Here is a 24,826-nt window from a genome sequence, read left to right as displayed (position 1 = left end):
AGTTGAAGCTTTTGTTGGAAGCATTTTGTATGCCATTTGGAATCACAATTATCTTGTGTTCTACACTGAGCAGTGCACTTATATCTGGATTGCCTTCTAAATCTCCAAATTACTGTACATGATGCAGATGAAACCCCCGATGGATCCATTCACTATAATGAAGCAGCAGAGTTACTCTGGACTCCGTCTGGCCTCTGTTCAGCGTTGTTCTTCTTTTCAGATGTAAACAAAGCTGACGGACTGCACTTTTATGCATGTCTAAAAAGATGGACACCTCTGGATCATAAACCAAACAATGTCCACAGTGTCTCCATCTGCCTTATTGTAAGGCATCTTCCCCTGGGGTTTCTGTCTAAATCCTGTGTTTCAGAAATTTACACGGAAACCCAAGTGTAAGCACTCAGCATAGAGTGCAGGATAAATGTGAGCCAAGCCTGACTGCTCTGTTTGGGAGGCAGAATGATCAAATCAACAGCAGGTGAAGAATTGGTTTTATTTATTTTTATGCTGTTCTTTGTGCAGTATAAGTGATTATATGACATAATTATTTTGGTCGGTGAGATTACAGCAATATCAGGTTCATATCTTTATTTACATTTAGCTGATGTCACAAAATAAAATGCTTTGTTTGCAAAATAAAGTTTTTTCATTGCCATATTTTGAGAGCTATATTTTTTTCTATATTCTTACAGATAGTCATGGGAGGGCTAATTTTTTGAAGGGACAATGAACAAAAACCAGCAAGAGTTGTTATTTGTTTTTTTTTTAATGCCGTTTATCATATGGTAAAAGTGATCAGACAACTTTATTCTTCCAGTCAGTATGATTACAGCGATACCACATTCATCTTTTTTTTTGTTTTGGCACATTTACACACTAAAAACTATTTTATAGAAAAAGAAATTGTTTTTGCATCGCTTTACTCTGAGAGCTATAACTTTATGTTTGCATTGATGGAGTCGTGTTCCAGCTTATGGCAGATTTTTTTTTGCAGGACAAGGTTAAGTTTCCAGCGATACCATTTCTATTTACAATTGACTTTATGACTGTGTTTTATTCCACTTTTTGTTCATTAGTATGATGAAAAAGCATAGTTTTTGCCAGGTTTTTTATTTATTTTCTTTACAGTGTTTATTATGGGGTTAATGCTAAATATGTGCACTTTATTTGTTTATTTTTGTTTTTACATATATAATACTTTTTTTGTTCTTTGCTTTGTGATTTTTTTTAAATAATTTTATAATTTTCTTTTACCTTGTCCCAGGGATGGGGCTTCAACTTTTCCTGCCTTGATCACTGATCTAATACTCTGCAATGCTGTTGCAATGCTGAGCATCAGATTAGCATCTCACAGGCAGGGATGAGTCATGTCAGCTGAGCATGAGCTTACAGGCCACCATTCCTGGGTGACCCTGTGGTTAACTTTCAGCCCAGGGTCACCATGGAGACTTTTGGCACAATGCATTCGGAATAGCGTTTTGCGATGCGCAATGATGTCACTGTCACTATTGACATATGCAGTGTATGTCTGTAATTGATTAATGATCAGTCACAGTTTGACTGTACTGTCCATAAGTACACTGTACTATTTGTGTGTAGTCGCAATAGAGGGCCTCATCTTCCAAACTTTTTTAAATCCTATGCACTTCACAATCTCTTTAAATTTGGATAAGATTGGTTAAACATTTGCAATACGTGCTAGCGCTGATCATGAGCATTGCTCCAGGGTGTCAACTCTCCAAAAGAGCTGACACCCCTATTTGATCGTGATGGCGCTCAGCATAAGCCTGCGTGATCATCATACAATATGTGGATGGTGGCTGGCGGTAATGCAGCTCCCATAGCGCCATACATATGCAGTGTATGTCTGTAATTGATTAATGATCAGTCACAGTTTGACTGTACTGTCCATAAGTACACTGTACCATTTGTGTGTAGTCGCAATAGAGGGCCTCATCTTCCAAACTTTTTTAAATCCTATGCACTTCACAATCTCTTTAAATTTGTCCCCAAATGTTTCAGAGGCCAAGTCAAGTTCTTGCTTTTTGTCACCTTACTGTGTTTCTTGATGTCTCATATCGGTATCATCTGTTGGAAATGAGCGTGTATTCTAGTCACAAACATCTCATCCACAGTTTATAGCTTGATAACGTTGTACCATTCACTTATTGACAGATTCATGTATTTTTTGGTGAGCTGTAGTCATAAATTCCTAAGAGCTGACAAAATTAACTCATTTAATGACCATTCACCATTACTGCACTATCCATATCTATGTGGTAGTTATGGAGGATCTCATCTTCCAAAGTTTTTTAAATCCAATGCAAATTCATCCCAAAATGTTTTTCACTGTACCATCCGTGTGTACATAGCAGCCGTCAGAGGCTTTAGTGTGCGCTATTGAAGCTGGAACTCTTTAAAAAAAAGCAAAAACATTGCAATAAATACTTAAAACCATACCTGGAAAATCATGACAAAACTATAACCCAAGAAGAAAAAGTCCAGCAAACCCCAACAAAAGCAGCCCCAGTAAAAAACAACCATCAACTTGACTGGCACCACACAGATGTCGGGTGACCCGGGACTAGGGGCTCCCTCCCTCTCCATGACACTTGGGAGTGCTCTATTCCCTGGAATACTTCTGAATGTGAAGATGCTGGGGCCGCCACCCTTGCCTTAACTCCTGGGTTAGCCCTCTGTCTGTTCTCTTCCCCCACCGCAAAACACCAACCCAACAAACAAGGCAACACAAACAAGGGTTAATTGAAAACACCAGGCATACAAAATGTTCACTCATATATAACAGAGGAAGGCATCTGGGAGTGGAGGTAGGAAAGCATCCATCCCATGCCTATTTATCCAAAAGTATAGATTCAGCGCTCTACCCTTTAAATTGACAGCCCGCTCTCCTCTTTTGAGGGTCTCCAGGAAAAGGTGTTGCAATCCGCCATCCCCAGAGTCCAGAGACAAGGAAGCTCCCACAGATTCTTCTGGAACCTCAGCAGTGACATCGGTGGAACGACGAGGAGATGGCGCTGAGGGGGGATGGACAAGCCCTTGATGGCCTTGACTCTAACCCCCCTCCAAACTAGCATGCACTTCTTTCCTTACACCACCATCACCCTTATTCACACCAGTTTGCATGTTCAATTCAGACAAATTCACAACTGGACAACATCCATACCGGCCACCACCCCCTCCCAGAGGACACCTTCACAATGTGACAATTACCCACAATGTTTTAACCCCCAAGCACACCAAAACCACTAATTTGTTTATTCTGATTCTTTTATAAACCAACCTCACATCCTGGGATTTTATCCTTCTCAACAAGAGGGACCTTTATGACAACAGCTTGAACCAAAACGGCCCCTTTAAGGGTGACAATACTGGGTTTTACAATGTGCTACTGCAGGAACTGGATCTCTGATACCGGTGTCACTGCTGATAGGGCTGTGTTTGCAGGCACTCTGATCTGCAGGGACTCCTGCACCTCTGTGCTGCCTAATCCAGCTGATGTCTTCCCCCTCACTGCGGGGGGCCATCGCTATAACTGTCATCTGCACAAGCGACACCTGAAAAGTGCCAGCTCCTGCTAAAGTCAAGCTCCTGCTTGCTGCTGCTGTGGTTTCCACCACTGTAGCTTAAGCTCCACCCATTGCCTCAGGGGGTGGTAGTTATCACTGCCATGCCATCCGCCACCCCCCACTTACATCAACATCGCCAGCCGTGCACAAGGCATCATTACTCACGGTGACAGATCGGCTCCCCCTTTTGCTGGTGAAAGGACCTGAGTGTAGTTGCTGCCACTGACAACCACTGGGCTGCACACCACAGTGTCTTTCCTGTCAATAACTACAAGTAAAGACAGCACCCTGAACCACATGGCTTGTAATCTCCCTTTCCCCTTGTTGTGAACCGACAGCAGAGCCCAAGATGGGGTGGGCAGCGTATTACATACCGTGGGACCAGGCATTCCCAGGAAGGGGGACAAACACAATAATCTCCCTTCTTCTGCTTCTTATGCTGCATTTCCGCCTTCTGGTTGTCTCTTATGCGCAGACCTCATCACCAAATGTAAAGTTATTAAACCACATGAGGATCTCCTGGTGATGGACTTGTTATGGGCCTGTCAGACCTGGAGGCTTGGTCAACAGCCTGCCTTGCTGCCTTCAGATCCCCACAGAACTTCTTCAGCCTCTTTCCTGCTTCCTCATACTCATGAAGCTACTGGCTGATACAGGACTTAAAGGTGGAAACAGGCTCTCGTGCAGCCTTAGTGCTCCAGTCTTTAAACATAGCTGCTGTACCCCTGCAATGACTCCACACACCTCCGGGAAGGGTGCTCGCCACAGCCAAAACTCTACTCCCGGAGTCTTTGTAGCTCCTGGGGGCTATTCTCAGAGATTCCTTCCCCCTAGTTCCCCAGGACTGGACAAATCTTCTCAGTCCCTCAGTCAGTTGCTTGTGACTCTCAACCTCCATCAGCTTACACCGGGAGGTGGGAGCTGAGGGTTTAGCCTCAGGCTCTAGCCCCAAGACCCTCTCTTCTCCAGGGAAAGGGGGAAAGTGATCTGAGGTCTCTTAGTGTTTCTCTCCCTGGAAGCCTCTTCCTTGCTTGGGAAACTCTTTGCAAGCATAGAGCTCTTCCCCTTACCACCATGCCAGAGTAAGCTCTTCCCACGGCTGATAGCAGCAGATATCCCCTCTGATAGATTCCCTTTAACGGAGTTAAACTACTCATTCCAATTACAGAGCCTCTAAAGAGTCATGGAGGGTTATTTTGTCTTGCTACATCACCTACTCAGGAGTGGTTAATTTGCACGAATGCTGTCTCCCTTGGATGCCATAGCTGTTTCTCAGCCTCCCTCTCCAGAACTGAACCCTGATTCTCTGTTACCAATGGTCACCATAGATGGGAGCCCATATGGCATAGGGGGTGGGCCAAAGGGAGAGTAGCTCTCTGTGTGGGCAGGTGTCGAAGCGGCATGAGTACCAAAAACACCCCTTGCACAGGGAGGGTGAGGTGGCTGGCCTCCAAAGGACATCATGGCCATACTGCTTCATCACTCAATGCACCCAAGGTGATGCCCATCGCTCAGGAGAGGTGCGAGGGTGTGGTGGCCTATGCAGTGCCACCATGGGGCTTAGACTTGCCTCTGTGGTGGGGGGGACTGCCACCCACCAGCGGACAGGCACGGCGATTGGGAAAGGGGGGTAGTCATCAGGGTCAACTGCAAAACAGGGGCAAAACAGGGTAAATGTAGTGGCGGCTGGGCATAAGGCAGAAAGTGTTTTAACGCATGTCCTACCACCCACGATATGAGTGTTGTGTTGCGCTGCTTTGAGTACTCAAGGAACATAACAAGCACTGATAATGCCATCCATCCATTGATATATTCCCTCAAGAAGTAATAGTGGGATGACATTGCTGTTGATAAGTTGTCCCTAAAGATAATTTGGTAGCCATTCATCTCTCCACAGCTGCAAATGGTGGTGTATCTCAAATTAACTTCCCCTCCAGTTTGCCTGCTGCATGATATGGTCCATACATAATCAGTTACTGCTTTACAATGCTTGAACAGATGCTTCTTATTATGCAGCATTAAATTCCAGTAGGTTACAATGTCCCAAATTAGATGGTGCTCAGACAGACTATTCTATTTTTGGTAAGTCATATGCCTCACCATGTTGGAAGAGTTAAAATGTTCAGGCACTTTCATGGTCATAGCCACCATTTTCCTAAAGTGGGTATATTTTGCAAAAAAATTGCACAAATAAAATCAGGATGTATGCCATGCAGGAAGTGTGAGTTACTTTGCTTAAATATAAGACAAACACATTGTTGTGGGTACTGTTACTCATAAATTGCAGTTAGTGGAGGGTTATCCAGAGAGATATTTCATGCTTAAAGTTCAGAAAAAACTTGTCCATTGAATTGCTTTTGTCTCAAGCTGTAATACCTTTTTCAGCATTTAACTTGTATGGATGAAAAAAATTAGGGCATTGTGAGGAACCTAAAGCTGTGCTCTCTTGCTGTTGGGGATGGGATTATGTGTGTTGAGAAGGATGTGTCCGATAACTTTTGCCTGGTAGTGACAGCAGACATAGCTGTCGGATGCTCAAGTTTCGCCACATGACCTGGTTGCAGTGGTCCATCACTGCCACTCGAAACATCCTCCCATGCTCATATATTGTTACTGTACACATTTGCAACTCCAAGTATCTACGCTATGAGATGTCTCACAATCTCCTGCACATGGGATAAGAGAGTGAGCACCCCTTTTAGTGAGAAATAATGGTGGCTGAGCCTATTCCAGCAAGGCAGAGCAAATACCATAATTTCTGGAAAACCAGCTGACCCTACTAGATGGTATGGCATGACTGACTTGCAAAATACCAACTATTTCAAAAACCATGTGACAATATACATGACAATTAAGGGGATGATTATGACTAGACATCTGCTTGAAGGATCAGCGACTGGCGATGTAACCAATTAAATGCTGCTGTCAATCACTGACAGTGGCATTTAATTGGAAATTTGGTCGGTGTGCATGTAGAGAAACTCACATCAGCTTTCTTGGATTCCTGAGAAGTCCAGTCAAAGGAATAAAAAGGAATAAAAATAGAGAAATTAAAATCATCTCCCTTTTCCTAGTTTAAAAATAAAAAAGTAAAAAATTAAAAAGGTAAACATATCTGGTATTGTAACTGTAAAAAAAAGACAGAGCACAAAACAGTAATAAATTGGGCTAGGAAGATAACCTCTTAATAAAGTGCTCCCCAACACTATTTTGTTGTAAATCGGTGATATACTCCCAAACAGTTCAAACTTCACATAAATGGAGTAAATTAAACTCACCACACTTACATCAAAATATGTACAATTTTAATTGATACCAATTTTAAATACAAATTATTTTCTTAGAGACATGAGGTCAATCCAACGAGGTACAAGAAAGGAAAAAAGGCACAGTGATGCACACATAATGTGTAAAAACCCCAAGAGTTTTTTACTAAACACATGCAACAATACTGTAATTTTTCTGAAAGCAGGTTACTAGAAGACATTATATGCAACACAGGATAGCCCCAATGGTTGCAGATACTATGAAAGGATGAAAAAAGGGCTGGATGCTTTTCTCACAACAAATTACATTGTGAGTTATAAATAATGTAGTGATAGAGAATGTATAACTGGTGAAAAAAGGATGAAACTGATAGATCTGTTTCTTTTTTCAACTTATATAAATATGGAAATATGTGATGGCATGAAAGTATTCACTTAAACAAATCTCTGGCAACATGCCCAACATCTTTGAAAATTTTAAGAATGCCGCTAGATTAACCAATAAAAATTCAAATGATTTATATATTGCTGTACACTTCTAATTTAGGTATAAATAATACTGTATATGAATGGGCGCTAATTACAATAAATTAATAAATGCAATTTATTAAACTTAAAATAAAACAACTGTATAATAATTCAGGAAAAGGGTATTTCATTAGCGATATGACTGCTCACAGTTCTTGAAAGAGCTAATTTAATGTGTATGCACCTTACTTATTACTGTATAATCAATAAAAAAAAAACATAAATTGAATTACAACTTAATTAAAAAGACTTAATAGTTAATCAGAATGTTAGGCCCTGTAAATATAAACTTGTACATTTTTATAGGGTAATTATACACTTCTAAATTAATCACACATAACATAGATAATAAAGATTATTATTAATAATAAAACTAGTATTGATGATAATAATAAAGGCAAGCATATTGAAGAACATAAAAAAAAAGAAACAATTAGAACAATATAACTGAGGGAAACAATGGGTTTGTACCACAAAGGGGTTGTCCGGTCTAAAATGAAAACTGCAGTGACTCTGTGTGACTGCACACTTTTAACCTCTTTCCGATGTGGTCCAAAATAATACGTCCCTGTGCCCTGGAACTTATTGACGCGGGATGGATTATTACGTCCACGTGATCATGTGCGCACACAGGCTGTGCGTGCGCGATTGCTGTCAGGTGTCAGCTGATTCTGACAGCTGACATCTGGCACTAAGTACCAGGAGTGGTCCAGCACATCTCCTGGCACTTTAACCCCCTAAATGCTGTGATGGAACTCAATCGCAGCATTCCAGGAGCAGACAGAGGAAAGACAGCCCCTCTGCCCTAGCGTAAGAGACCTCACGGCGTCATCGCGAGGTCCCGATCATTGGCATGGTGACTCGATGTCGTCATGACAACATCTGGGTCACCAGAGATAGTAAAGTTGCTAGATTATGTTCAGAGCATGATCAGCAACTTTATCTGTCAGTGCAGAGCTGACAGTTTTCATAGCATAGGGATTCTGCTGCATCCCCATGCTTTACAAGCGATCAGCCTACAAAAAATGATAGTCCCAGAGTGGGGCAAAGTAAAAAGTTAAAAAAAAGTACAAAAATATTTTTAATTATTGTAAAAATATTTTTAAACAAATCAAAAAATAATGATAAAACAATCAAAAGATATTGTACATATAAATAAATATCTGTATAAAAAAACATTTTATTTACATATATATATATATATATATATATATATACACACATACATATATCTGAATGTATGCATGTGTGTATCACCAATCAATCATGAAGCATCTTTCATTTCACCAAAGCTGTTCAAAAGAAGCTGAGCTGTGATTGGTTGCTATGAGCAGCAGTTTTCCTTGCAACCAATCACTAAGCATCTCTCATTTCACCAGAGCTGGTTAAAAGAAGCTGACCTGTGATTGGTTGCTATGAGCAAGTTTTCCCACTTGACAACACCTCAGCAGACACTGACATAGTGGGAGAAATCTAGCATCCCTGGGAACATAAGCTCCCAGTCATTGACTGCCTCCCAAAAAGGAGCAGAGAGCACATGACAGAAATGAATCCCCCCCTCCAGTGCCCATATACACATCACACATCCTCCATCCCGTAGGCACATCTTCCCTCTTAAAGGGATCATTGGTATGAAAGTCAGAGCAAATCCATCCAGCGCTTTGGTTTTGACCCCAGGCCTCTGTTAAAGGCACCTCAAAGGCTCTGCCAATGTGATAAGGCACCCTCAAACCATTCCAGCAAAATCTGAACTCCAATGTAGCACCTCTTCCCTTCTGAGCTTTGCACTTTGCCTCCAAAGTAGTACTCCCCCAGATATCGGGTATCTGAGTACTCAGGAGAAATTGCACAACAAATTGTATGGTACAATTTCTCCTGTTACCCTTAAGAAAATGCAAAGTTTGGGCCAAGATAAAATAATAAAATTTTTGTGGAGAAAATGAGATTTTGCTTCATTTTCATGGCAAAATGCTATAAACTTCTGTGAAGCACCCCGGGGGTTCAAGGTGCTCACAACACATCTAAATACATTTCCTTGAGGGGTCTAGTTTCCAAAATGGGGCTACTTGTGGGAGTTTCCATTGTTTAAGCACATCAGAGGCTCTTCAAATGGAACATGATGTTTGCCAATGATTCCAGGAAATTTTACATTCAAAAAGTCAAATGACTCTCCTTCCTTTCAGTGCCATGCCATGCTCACAAACAGTACTTTTCTCCCTTATGTGGGATTTTGGTGTACTCAGGAGAAATTCCACAACAAATTGTATGGTACAATTTCTCCGGTTACCCTTGTGAAAATTCAACATTTGGGGCTAAAAATATATTTGTGGGGAAAATGTGATTTCTTTTATTTTCCCAGCTCAACGTTATAAAATTCTGTGAAGCGCCTGAGGATTCAATGTTCTCTCTACACATCTAGATCAGTTCTCTAAGGGGTCTAGTTTCCAAAATGGTGCCACTTGTGGGGGATTTTTACTGTTTAGCCATATGAGAGACTCTCCAAACGCGACATGGCATCTAATTGTTTCAGCAAATTTTGCATTCAAAAGTCTTCCCTTTCTAGCTCTGCCGTGTGTCCAAACAGTGGTTTTCTCACTCATATGGAGTAATGGCACACTCATGAGATATTACATAACAAATTTTGGAGTCCATTTTTTCCATTTACCCTTGTCAAAATAAAAAAAGTATCTGAAGTAATTTTTCGTGAAAAAAAAGTTAAATATTCATTCTTTTTCCACTTTCCAAAAATTCCGGTGAAGTATCTGAAGAGTTAATAAACTTCTCGAATGTGGTTATGAGCAACTTGGGGGGTGTAGTTTTTGGAATGGTGTCACTTTTGGGTATTTTCTATCATATAGACTCCTCAAAATGACTTCAAATATGATGTGGTCCCTAAAAAAAGGTTTTGTAAATTTTGTTGGAAAAATGAAAAATCGCTGGTCAAATTTTAACCCTTATAACTTCCTAACAAAAAAAAATTTGGTTCCAAAATTATGCTGATGTAAAGTAGAGATGTGGGAAATGTTAACTATTTTGTGCGACATTTCTACAGTATGTGATTTAAGGGCATGAAAATTTAAATTTGAAAATTGCAAAATTTTTGCAAAATTTCCATTTTTTTCACAAATAAACTCAAGACATTTTTACAAAGTTTACAATCTGTCAAAAAAAAAATCTCAGAATCCCTGGGATCAGTTGAAGCGTTCCAGAGCTATTACCTCATAAAATGACAGTGGTCAGAATTATAAAAAATTGGCCTAGTCATTAACATGCACACCATCTTTGGGGGTAAAGCAGCTAAACCCACCCCTAAGAGACGCAGTCTGCATTGCAAGGATTTGTCAGTTTCTGGAATGGTGAAAATGTATGCGAAATATCTGCTCCCAAAGCCTTCTAGTCGGCGTGTCCTCGCTCCATACAAATTTATGTAGTGAGGCTATGCCCACTATAGGGCCTCTCCCACTGGATGGCTGTGTACACTAGTCAGTAGTGCTGAGCATTCTGATACTGCAAATATCGGGTATCGGTCAATATTCGCTGTATCGCAATTCCGATACCGAGTACCGATATTGTTTCAATATCGGATACCGGTATCGGAAGTCCCCATAATGCAATGAGCCACTGTTGTGGCTGTGATTGGCTGCTGAAATGATGTCATCATGATGCGCGGTCTGTGCGCATCATTATGCGCGGTCTGTGCCAACTGCGGGGGGTCTGTGCCGACTGTGGGGGGTCTGTGCCGACTGCGGGGGGTCTGTGCCGACTGCGGGGGGTCTGTGCCGACTGCGGGGGGTCTGGGCTGGCTGCCGGTGGTCTGTGCCGGCTGCCGGTGGTCTGCACGGGCCTCTCGGGGGCCTGTGCCGGCTGTCGGTGGTCTGTGTCGGCTGCCGATGGTCTGTACGGGCCTCTCGGGGGCCTGTGCCAGCTGTCGGTGGTCTGTGCTGGCTGCCGGGGGCCTGTGCCGGCTGCCGGTGGTCTGTGCGGGCCTGCCGGGGGTCTTGTGTGTGTGCAGGCATTGTCCGATGGGACTACAAGTCCCATCGGGCGATGCCTGCTACAATGACAGTGATTGGCACATTAGCCAATGATGGGACAGTAGTAGTCCCATCATCCGGCTAATGTGTTGAATGTAAAAAAACAAAAAAAAAACAAAAAAAAAAACATACTACATACATATTACATATATACTACATTCATACAACATACATACATACTACATACATGCTACATACATGCTACATATATACTACATTCATACAACATACATACATACTACATACATGCTACATATATACTACATTCATACAACATACTACATAAATACTACATACATACTACATTCATACAACATACATACTACATACATGCTACATATATACTACATTCATACAACATACATACATACTACATACATACTACATTCATACAACATACATTCTACATACTACATACATGCTACATATATACTACATTCATACAACATACATATATACTACATACATACTTCATATATACTACATTCATACAACATACATACTACGTACTACATACTGTACATGCTATATATATACTACATTCAAAATACATACATACTACATACATGCTACATATATACTACATTCATACAACATACATATATACTACATACATACTCTATATATACTACATTCATACAACATACATACATACTACATACATGCTTCATATATACTACATTCATACAACATACATACATAGTACATACTACATACAACATGCTACAGACATACAACATACATACATACTACATACATACTGCATACAATACATTCATACATTCATACAATACATACATAGACATACAGTACATATAACATAGAGTACATACTCACCATCACTTGTAACTTTGATCCCCGAAGCCAGTGTCATCTATGAAAAAATATAAAAATAACAAACAAGTCATATACTCCCTGATCCACAGAAATCCACGGGGGGTCCCATGCCGATTTCCCGTGGAGAACAGCAGCATCAGCTGATGCGACCGCTCTCTAGGGGCTTCAATAATCCAATGATGGGAGGTAGGTATCCTTCTGCACTGTATTCCTCCGCCACTGTAAAAAAATAGTCCCTAGTCATCAGTCGCATCAGCCGATGCTGCTGTTCTCCACAGGAAATCGGCGTGGGACCCTCGTGGATTTCTGCGGATCAGGAAGTATACTGGCTTCGGGGATCAAAGTGACAAGTGATGGTGAGTATGTACTCTATGTTATATGTACTGTATGTCTATGTATGTATTGTATGAATGTATTGTATGCAGTATTTATGTAGTATGTATGCAGTATGTATGTATGTTGTATGTCTGTAGCATGTTGTATGTATGTAGTATGTATGTAGTATGTATGTAGTATATATGATGCATTTATGTAGTATGTAGTATGTTTGTATGTTGTATGAATGTAGTATATATGTAGTATGTATGTAGTATATATGTATGAATGTAGTATTTATTTAGCATGTATGTAGTATGTATGTATGTTGTATGAATGTAGTATATATGTAGCATGTATGTATGTTGTATGAATGTAGTATGTATGTAGTATATATGTATGTTGTATGAATGTAGTATATATGTAGTATATATGTATGTTGTATGAATGTAGTATATATGTAGCAAGTATGTAGTATGTATGTATGTTGTATGAATGTAGTATATATGTAGCATGTATGTAGTATGTATGTATGTTGTATGAATGTAGTATATATGTAGTATGTATGTAGTATATATGTATGTTGTATGAATGTAGTCTATATGTAGCATGTATGTAGTATGTATGTATGTTGTATGAATGTAGTATATATGTAGTACGTATGTAGAATCATAGAATCATAGAATCGTAGAGTTGGAAGGGACCTCCTGGGCCATCTGGTCCAACCCCCTGCTCAAAGCAGGATTCGCTAAATCATCCCAGTTAGATGTCTGTCCAGCCTCTGTTTGAAGACTTCCATTGAAGGAGAACTCACCACTTCTCGTGGCAGCCTGTTCCACTCATTGATCACTCTAACTGTCAAAAAGTTTTTTCTAATATCTAATCTGTGTCTCCTCCCATTCAGCTTCATCCCATTGCTTCTAGTCTTTCCTTGTGCAAATGAGAATAAAGTTGATCCTTCTACAATGTGACAGCCCTTTAGATATTTGTAGACAGCTATTAAGTCTCCTCTCAGTCTTCTCTTTTGCAAACTAAACATTCCCAAATCCTGCAACCTTTCCTCATAAGACAGGGTTTGCAGACCGGTCACCATTCTGGTCGCTCTTTTCTGAACTTGCTCCAGTTTGTTGATGTCTTTTTTAAAATGTGGTGCCCAAAATTGGACACAATATTCCAGATGAGGTCTGACCAAAGAGGAGTAGAGGGAAATAATGACTTCACGTGATCTAGACTGTATGCTTCTGTTAATACATCCTAGAATTGCATTTGCCTTTTTTGCTGCTGCATCACACTGTTGACTCATATTCAGTCTGCGATCTATTAGTATGTAGTATGTATGTAGTATGTTTTTTTTATTTTTTACATTCAACACATTAGCCGGATGATGGAACTACTACTGTCCCATCATTGGCTAATGTGTCAATCACTGTCATTGTAGCAGGCATCGCCCGATGGGACTTGTGTGGGGGTGTGTGGTCTCCCAAACAAAAACGTATCGACTAAGAGTATTTTTGCAAATTTGTTATTATGTTATGTTTTTAATCCGTCTTTTTCCTTGCTTAGCATGGTTTGGGAGACCCCACCCCTCTCTTGTGTGACATGCACATAAATTAGCTGCCTTACACCACGAGCCTATATTAGGAGGCGCCTGTCTGTATCCTGTTCATTTAGACACTGTTCACATGTTCAGGTTTTAAATACATTAGATAGGGACTGCTCCGTGAAGGGTTACCGTGACATGGTGGAGCAGCTTGGTATACACTTTTTGCAAAAAACGAATCGACTAAATACCCTGTATTTGTTATCTAGCACTTGCTGATTGCTGTCATATTTTTTACTGCAGAGTATATTTGCAAATTTGTTATTTTGTGTTTTCTTGTGTTTCAGCCAGTGGGTGGTGTGAGCACTGTCTGACTGACTTGTTCACATTTGTGCATGTCACATATGTTTTTAATCTGTTTTTTCCTTGCTTAGCATGGTTTGGGAGACCCCACCCCTCTCTTGTGTGACATGCACATAAATGAGCGCCTTACACCACGAGCCCATACTAGGAGGCACCTGTCTGTATCCTGTTCATTTAGACACTGTTCACATGTTCAGGTTTTAAATACATTAGATAGGGACTGCTCCGTGAAGGGTTACCATGACGTGGTGGAGCAGCTTGGTATACACTTTTTGTAAAAAACGTATCGACTAAATACCCTGTATTTGTTATCCAGCATTTGCTGAATACAGTCATATTTTTTACTGCAGAGTATTTTTGCAAATTTGTTATTTTGTGTTTTCTTGTTGTATATCGCATACATCGACATGGTTCCTGGCTCAGAAAATGGTGAATCCTTACAATGCAGAGTGGTTGCCCTGAGGGAATTTAAAAGTCTGCAGTCACACAGACTGAACAAGAGAATATGCCAGCTCGCCTGACATACAGTCATGGTCTAAAGTGTTGACACCCTTGAAATTGATCCATAAAATCAAGTATTACTCCCAGAAAATTAATGCAATTATACATATTGTGATGCACACATGTATATTTCCTTTGTAGTTGAACAGCACAAAAAAACTGAGAAAAAAGGCAAATTGGACATATTTACATACAAAACCCCAATAATAGTCAGGGCAAAGTTGTTGGCACATTTTCAAAAATGTGTGTAAACAACTTTGTTTCAAGCATTTCATTCAAACTCACATGTGGCAAGTGACAGGTTTTGGTAACATGACAATCACACCTAAAACTAAATAAAAAGTAGAGAAGTTGACTTATTCTTTGCATTGTGTGTCTGGGTGTGCCACACTAAGCATAGAGAATATAAAAAGGAGACAAGAACTATCTGAGGACTTGAGAACCAAAATTATTGACAAATATCAACAATCTCAAAGTTACAAGTCCATTTCCAGAAATCTTGATGTTCCTTTGTCCACAGTGAGCAACATACAGTGCCTTGCGAAAGTATTCGGCCACCTGGAACTTTTCAACCTTTTCCCACATATCATGTTTCAAACATAAAAATACGAAATGTAAATTTTTGCTGAAGAATCAACAAGACGTGAGACACAATTGTGAAGTTGAATGAAATTTACTGGTTATTTAAAATTTTTGTGGAAATTCAAAAACTGAAACGTGGGACGTGCAATAGTATTCGGCCCCTTTAACTTAGCACTTTGTTGCGCCACCTTTTGCTGCTATTACAGCTGCAAGTCACTTGGGTTATGTCTCTATCAGTTTTGTACATTGAGAGACCGAAATTCTTGCCCATTCTTCCTTGGCCAACAGCTCGAGCTCAGTGAGGTTTGATGGAGATCGTTTGTGAACAGCAGTTTTCAGCTCTTTCCACAGATTCTCTATTGGATTCAAAAATAAGTGGTCCAAAATTCCATTTGAGAGGTGTAAGAAGCTTTTGTCAATGGTTATTGGAAGCAATTGATGGCAGTTAATTATTCCAAAGGGAGTGCAACCAAATATTAAGATGAGGGGGTTTTGTGTGAAATTATGTCCAGTTAGCCTTTTTTCTCAGATTTTGTGCTTTTCCAACATTCAAAGGAAATAAACAAGTGTATAACAAAACATGTATAATTGAAATAATTTTTGGGGGTAGAAATAGTTCATTTTCTGTAACAATATGAAGGATGCCAACACTTTCGGCCATGACTGTATCTGTTTCAGTCAATACCAGTATTTCTGATCTTTCCTATCAGTGTTATCAATTATATATTGTGATCATTTATCAATTGCAATAGTAAGATATTCAGACAGAGATCCTATTCAATGCTGGAATTGTAGCTCAAATTAATCCAAAATTCGGGCGCCATGCACCATATATTATTTAAAACATTTTTAGCAGCTTGCACCACATGGGCATGGCTTAGTGGTTAAGGGGTTTGGCTGAAAAGAAAGAAGTATGGCTTAAGTTGTGTCACATTTCACCAAAAATTTTGTGAAGAAAATTAGTCTAAAGTCTACCAGCAACACAGAGTAACTGCTGGGATCCAGGCAGACATTTATGACAGATTTGTTTAACACCTTGGAAACACAGTCAGGTTTTAAGAGACAATTTTTTTTAGTTTTTTTAGTGTCATGATCCAGTACCCATAATATTTTTTATTCTTCTGGCCACATAGTCATGTAGTCACATAGTAACATATTTAGCAAGGCCAAAAAAAAGACATTTGTCCATCCAGTTCAGCCTATATTCCGTCAGAATAAATCCCCAGATCTACGTCCTTCTAAAGAACCTAATAACTGTAAGATACATTATTGTTACGCTCCAGGAAGACATCCAGGCCTCTCTTGAACCCCTCGACTGAGTTTGCCATCACCAACTCCTCTGGCAAGGAATTCCAGATTCTCACTGCCCTAACAGTAAAGAATCCTCTTCTATGTTGGTGGAAAAACCTTCTCTCCTGCAGACACAGAGAATGCCCTCTTGTCACCGTCACCTTCCTTGGTATAAACAGATCCTTATATACTTATACGTGGTTATTTGATTGCCCCTTAGTTGTCTGTTATCTAGACAAAATAATCCAAATTTTGCTAATCTCTCTGGTTATTGTAGTTCTCCCATCCCCTTTATGAATTGTGTTGCCCTCCTTTGTACAGAGGCAGTATAATGCTCTCATCATGTGTATCCAGACCTCCTTTAATGCACCCCATGATCCTGTTTGCCTTGGCAGCTGCTGCCTAGCACTGGCTGATCCAGGTAAGTTTATCATTAAATAGGAACCCAAAGTCCTTCTCCATGTCATATTTACCCAATGGTTTCCCATTCAGTGTGTAATGGTGATAATGATTCCTACTTTCCATGTGTATAACCTTACATTTATTATTGTTAAACCGCATCTGCTACCTTTCGACCCAAGTTTCCAACTTATCCAGATCCACCTGCAGGAGAATACTATCTTCTCTTGTATTGAATGCTTAAGGAGCACAAAAATGCAACACGTTGCGTTTGGCGCACGTCGGCAAAAGCAGACCAGTGGGCGGCCAGTGTACCCAACCCTAGATATAGGGTACGCCGGTCGCATGCAGCATCATGCGCCCATAGGAGGAGCTGACTGGAGGAGGCATGGCCGGGGGCGGAGCTTAGCGGTGGTCCTGCGCTGCACCTCATAACGCAAGTCTGAAAGTAGCCTTACATAGTTTTTTGTCATCTGCAAATATCAATATTTTACTGTGTAAACCATCTACCAGATCGTTAATAAATATGTTGACGAGAATAGCTCCCAACACTGTCCCCTGTGGTACTAAGCCAGTTGCTTATCCATATACACACATTTTCCCCCAGACCCAGCATTATCATTTTGTGTACTAAATATAGTTGTTATATTGTTTTGCACTGTTCTTTAATGGATTATAATAGTCAGTGATATTACTTTGCTGTACATATAATTTAATAACCAGCTTTATTAAATCTCTATACCGTTAGGTCCAGAAATACTCAGACAGTGACCAAATCTTTGTGATTTGGGCTCTTCATCCCAGTATATTTTATTTGAAAATGAAACAACTAAGATGCAATTCAAGTGTATACTTTCAGGATTAATTAAATGGGTTGAACAAAATAATCCTGCGAAATGTTTAGGAATGGCAACCATTTTTCTACAAAGCCTCCTCGTTTCATATGGCTCAAAAGTAGAGATGAGTGACTTTGCCTTTTTTAGGGTCGAGTTGGGTTTCATGAAACCCGACTTTTTAAAAAATCGAGTCGAACGAAATCAGCCGACTATAGGGAAAAGTTGGAGGTCCAACTGAAACTGAAAACACGAAACCCAATGCAAGTCAATGGGGAAGCAAAGTCGGCAGGGAGTGGAGGACAGTAAACACACCTACAGTGCCCATTTCAATGCCAACAACATCAATTCTTATTACTTAAGCTTATTGACCTTAATCTACTTAATAGTTAGATTAGTAACTAATAATAGTTACGCATTGAAAACTGGGGTTATTTGGCTAAAGTTGTGGGGAGGGTAGGGCTGGCTCCAGGTTTTTGTGTGCCCCCGGCCAAAGAGTGTCAGTGCTCCCCTTTAACACATACTACAATTCATGATGCTCCGATACGGCACAGAAATATAGGCATAGTACAATGAAAAATACTTCACTTCTTACATGACATGACTGATATCTATTTCAAATTCTATGATAGCTCAAAAAACGGACAGTATATTACTTCATACAGTATTATGGCCACCACATGGTGCGCCATACAGAATAATGAGCCCCACATATTTCTCCATACAGAATAATTGGTCCCATATAATGTTCCATACAGTATATGATGAGCTCCACATAATGCTACAGTATATGATAGTCTCCATGGATGATGCTCCAGTGTGTTATGAGCTCAAATAATGCTCCATATATAATATGCCCCATTTAGAATGCTCCAGTATATTATGGGCCCCATGGATGATGCTCCAGTGTCTTATGGGCCCAAATCATGCTCCATATATAATCTGCCCCATTTAGACTGCTCCAGTATATGATGGGCCTCATGGATGATGCTCCAGTGTCTTATGGGCCCAAATAATGCTCCATATATAATCTGCCTCATTTTGAATGCTCCAGTATATGATGGGCCCCATGGATGAAGCTCCAGTGTCTTGTGGGCCCAAATAATGCTCCATATATAATCTGCCCCATTTAGAATGCTCCAGTATGTGACGGGCCCTGTTATGAATGGGTCACTGAGGAGGAAAAAATAAACAAGCTAAGTCTCAGAAAACCAGAGAAGTTGGTAACTATGCAGATTGCAGATCCCTGAACTTAACCGCACAACTAGCAGCAGTCGTGGAGCGTTCCTACGATGGTCCTAGACACCTCGTCACAACCAGAGAGCTACATAAGCCTAAAGCAGGAAAAGAGGAAAACTAACTGCCCCAGAGCAGACCCCAAAGGAAAGACAGCCCCCCACATGTATTGACGGTGAAACAAGATGAAATTACAAACAGATGCAGGAAAATAGGCTGAGCAAACGATGGGGCCCGGCTAACTAAAAAGGACAGAAAAGGAAAGACACTGTCTGCAATCTGCCAAAAAAACCTACAAAAATATTGTCCAACACTTCTGATAGCAAAATTAACCCTGAAGTCACTAGACTTCTAAACTGTTATGATTGAGTGACCGTAGGAGGCAAAAACAGAAATGCTAGCTAAGTCCAGAAAACCAGAGAAGTTGGCAGCTATCGGATTGCAGACCCCTGAACCTATCAACACAACTAGCAGTAGCCGTGGGGGGTTCCTACGATGCCCTAGACCCCTCGATCACAGCCGGAGAAATAGCTAGGCCTAAAGAAAGAAAGGGGAAAACTAAACTGTCTCAGAGCAGACCCCAAAGCAATAGGCAGCCCCCAACATATAATGACGGTGAAGCAAGATGTAAACACTAACACAGGCAGAACGATAGACTGAGCAAAGACGGGGCCCAATCTAGCTAGATAGAAAAAGGACAGGAAGGCTGCTGTCTGCAATCCGTGAAAAACCCTTTGAAAATAAGAGCCAACAGACTGACAGTGAAAAAGGCCCTGAAGACGCTAGGCTTCAAAAAAGCTATGTCAGTACTCAGGAATATTCTGAAGACAGAGCTACAAGCAAAAGGAGATTCAGCTCACCCCAGCAGGGAATGGCAGAATCCAGAAAAGCAAGGAAAACAAAAACAAAACACTAATGCAAACAGGCAAAGCAGAAAAACTTAGCTTAGAGGAGCAGGAATCAGACTGGTGTCCTAGAAGTCCACAGAGAAATCACCCGCAGGGCAGAAGGGCGTCGGCAGCCTTATATCCAGTCTGTGACTCCACTCAGCCAGTCATCCTCATCAGGTTCAGGTGCCTGATAATCAGGCTCATTATCTTCCTTCACCAGAATAGGGAGTTCACCAGACCTCAGTGACGAAGGGGAAAATGAACTCACAACAGTACCCCCCCTTGAGGAGGGGTCACCGAGCCCTCAACCACGCCACCAGGGCGATCAGGATGAGCCCGATGAAAGGCACGCACCAATCTTTTGGCATGAATATCAGAGGCAAAGACCCAGGAATTATCCTCCTGACCATAACCCTTCCACTTAACCAAATACTGGAGTCTCCATCTAGCCAGACGGGAATCCAGTATTTTCTCTACCTCATATTCCATGTTACCTTTAACCAATACAGGGTCCGGAGGTGCCACCCCAGGAACAACTGGTTCAACAAACCTCTTCAACAAGGACTTATGGAACACATTATGGATTTTAAATGTGACAGGAAGAGCCAAACGGAACGAGACCGGATTAATAATCTCCAAAATCTTGTAAGGTCCAATAAATCTAGGCTTAAACTTAGGAGAAGCCACCTTCATAGCAATATTTTTTGATGATAACCACACCATATCACCAATCTTAAACTGGGGACCAATGGTCCTATGTCGATTGGAAAACCGCTGGGCCTTTTCCTGGGAGAGAGATAACTTATCCACCACTTGGTCCCAGATCTGGTGCATTCTCTCCACCACAGTGTCAACACCTGGGCAGGCAGAAGGCTCCACCTGCCCTGAAGAAAATCGAGGATGAAACCCAAAGTTACAAAAAAAGGTGACATCAAAGTGGCAGAACTAGCTCTATTATTTAAAGCAAATTCGGCCAAGGGCAAAAATGAAACCCAATCATCCTGATCAGCGGAGATAAAACATCTCAAATACGACTCCAAGGTCTGGTTTGTTCTCTCTGTCTGCCCATTGGTCTGAGGGTGAAAAGCAGAGGAGAAGGATAACTGAATTCCCAGCTTGGAACAGAAAGTCCTCCAAAATCTAGACACAAACTGAACTCCTCTGTCAGATACAATGTTCTCAGGAATCCCGTGTAAGCGAACCACCTGTTGCAAAAACAGGGGCACCAACTCAGAGGAAGATGGCAACTTAGGGAGTGGTACAAGATGAACTATCTTAGAGAACCTTTCACAAATCACCCAAATAACAGTCATTCTTTGAGAGACCGACATATCAGAGATGAAATCCATTGAAATATGGGTCCATGGCCTCCTGGGGACAGGCAAAGGCATCAACAACCCACTAGAGCGAGAACAAGATTTAGACCGGGAGCAAGTCCCACAGGACTGCACAAAATTCCTGACATCATGAGACAAGGTGGGCCACCAAAAAGAGCGACTCACCAGATCTCTAGTACCAAAAATACCTGGATGACCAGCCAATGCAGAGCAATGAACTTCAGACATCACTCTCTTCTTCCACTGGTCAGGAACATACAACTTTCCACTGGGACAACGCTCAGGTTTGTCCTCCTGGAACTCTTGCAGAGCAAGTCTCAAATCGGGCGAGATGGCAGAAAGAACTACCCCTTCGCCTAAGATGGTAGCAGGCTTGGTCACCACAGGAGAATCAGCAAAGAAACTCCTAGAGAGGGCGTCTGCCTTGACATTCTTAGTTCCAGGAAGAAAAGAGACTACAAAATCAAAACGTGTAAAAAACAAGGCCCACCTAGCCTGTCTAGGGTTCAAGCGTTTAGCCGACTCCAGATAAATCAAATTCTTGTGGTCAGTGAGGACCACAACTTGATGTTTAGCTCCCTCCAACCAATGTCTCCACTCCTCAAATGCCCATTTCATGGCCAACAGTTCCCGATTCCCCACATCATAGTTACGTTCAGATGGAGAGAACTTTCGGGAAAAGAAAGCACAGGGATTCATTTTAGCTGTTACAGGATCCTTTTGGGACAAAACAGCTCCTGCACCAATCTCAGAAGCATCCACCTCTACCTGGAACGGGAGTGAGACATCAGGTTGCCGCAAAACCGGGGCGGAGGTAAATCTTTTCGCTTCAGCTCCTGAAAGGAAGCAACAGCCTCCGGAGACCAATTCAACACATCAGCACCCTTCTTAGTCAGATCAGTCAATGGCTTGGCAATACTAGAAAATTTTGCTATAAATTTCCGATAAAAATTAGCAAAACCCAAAAACTTCTGGAGGGCCTTCAAAGAAGTGGGCTGAACCCAATCGTAAATGGCCTGTACCTTGGCCGGGTCCATTTCAATAGTTGACGGGGACAAAATAAATCCCAAAAAAGAAATCCTCTGTATTCCAAAAAGGCATTTAGATCCTTTGACATACAGGGAATTCTCCCTCAAGATCCGGAACACAGTTCGAATATGTTCCACATGAGAATCCCAATCCTTGGAGAAGATCAAAATATCATCCAGATAGATAATCAAAAATTTATCGACAAGGTCTCGGAAAATATCATTCATGAAGCACTGGAAGACAGAAGGGGCATTAGTGAGCCCAAAAGGCATCACCAGGTACTCAAAATGTCCCTCCGGAGTATTAAACGCCGTCTTCCATTCATCCCCCTGCTTAATGCTGATAAGATTATACGCCCCCCTGAGGTCAAGCTTGGTAAACAAGCAAGCACCTCTAACACTAGAGAATAGATCCGAAATCAGGGGTAACGGATACTGATATTTAATAGTAATTTTATTGAGGGCACGATAATCAATACAAGGCCTTAAAGAACCATCCTTTTTGGCTACAAAAAAAAAAACGGCACCTAAGGGTGAAGAGGATGGTCTAATATGACCCTTCTCCAACGCCTCCTTAATATAGGACCGCATAGCCTCGTGCTCGGGTACAGATAAATTGAAGAGCCGACCCTTGGGAAATTTACACCCCGGGCTAGTTCAATTGCACAGTCATAACTCCTATGAGGAGGCAAGGAGGCAGACTCATTCTCACTAAATACATCATAAAAGTCCGACAAATAGTCAGGAACATCATGCGACTGAGGAGAGGTGGAAAAAACCGGAGCCTCACTAAAGGTACACCGACAACCCCAACTCACCACAGACACAGATTTCCAATCCAAAACTGGATTATGAATTTGCAACCAGGGAAACCCCAGAACAACGGCATCATGCAGACCATGCAACACCAAAAATCTGCAATTTTCTTGATGGTCTGGGGCGACCCGCATGACCACCTGGGTCCAAAACTGAGGTTTATTTTTAGCCAAAGGAGTAGCATCAATCCCCCTCAAAGGGATAGGCGTCTGCAGAGGTGTCATAGGAAATCCACAACGTTTAGCAAAATCCAAGTCCATTAGGTTTAGCGCTGCTCCCGAATCCACAAAAGCCTTGGCGGAAAATGTGGACAGGGAGCAGATCAGAGTAATAGCCAGAAGAAACTTAGGTTGAACACCACCAACAGAAAACGTGTGTGCAAAGCGTTTCTCTGGTTTAGGACAGACAGAAATAATATGCGAGGCATCTCCACAGAAAAAACACAACTTATTACGCCTTCTGAACTCCTGACGCTGCTCTCTGGACAAAACTCTATCACATTGCATAGGTTCAGACATTTGTTCAACAGGTGGCAACACCTCTCGTGCAGCTTTGCGTTCGCGCAAACGCCGATCAACCTGAATGGCTAATGACATAGAATCGTCAAGACCAGAGGGAACAGGAAATCCCACCATAGTATCTTTTACGGCTTCCGACAACCCCTTCCGAAAGAGAGCAGCCAATGCATTATCATTCCAGGTAGTAAGTACTGCCCACTTTTGGAATTTTTGACAGTACAATTCTGCAGAATCTCGACCCTGGTTCAATGCCAGCAGGGTCTTTTCAGCCTGATCAATGGCATTAGGTTCGTCATACAACAACCCCAAGGCCTGAAAAAATGCATTCACATTAGTCAGAATAGGATCATCTGGTTTCAAAGAAAACGCCCAATCCTGGGGATCACCACGCAGCAAAGAGATGACAATTTTAACCTGCTGCGCGGAGCTCCCTGACGAGTTAGGCTTCAAGGCAAAAAATAATTTACAATTATTTTTGAAATTCAAAAATTTAGACCGATCCCCAAAAAATACATCAGGTGTAGGAATCTTTGGTTCAGCAGCATGTGAATAAGCAAGGTAGGCGGAAATTCCCCGCACTTCTGCAGCGAGCTGCTCCACATGATCAGACAATTGCTTTATCTCCATTGAGAGAAAAAAAAATTCCCCCTACAGCCTCAGAGATATAGAGGAAAGAATATACACACACCCTTTTTTTTTTTTTAAACACAATTCTTTCCTGCTATTGAGTACCCTAGGATCTGCGGTATGGCGGGTGATTCTGTTATGATTGAGTCACCGTAGGAGGCAAAAACAGAAATGCTAGCTAAGTCCAGAAAACCAGAGAAGTTGGCAGCTATCGGATTGCAGACCCCTGAACCTATCAACACAACTAGCAGTAGCCGTGGGGGGTTCCTACGATGCCCTAGACCCATCGATCACAGCCG

Source organism: Dendrobates tinctorius, unplaced genomic scaffold, assembly GCF_039654945.1.
Source record: "Dendrobates tinctorius isolate UK_male_01 unplaced genomic scaffold, ASM3965494v1 ptg000060l, whole genome shotgun sequence".
Taxonomy (NCBI): Eukaryota; Metazoa; Chordata; class Amphibia; order Anura; family Dendrobatidae; genus Dendrobates; species Dendrobates tinctorius.
The sequence above is the reverse complement of the archived record's forward strand: the minus strand, read 5'-3'. Positions refer to the sequence as shown.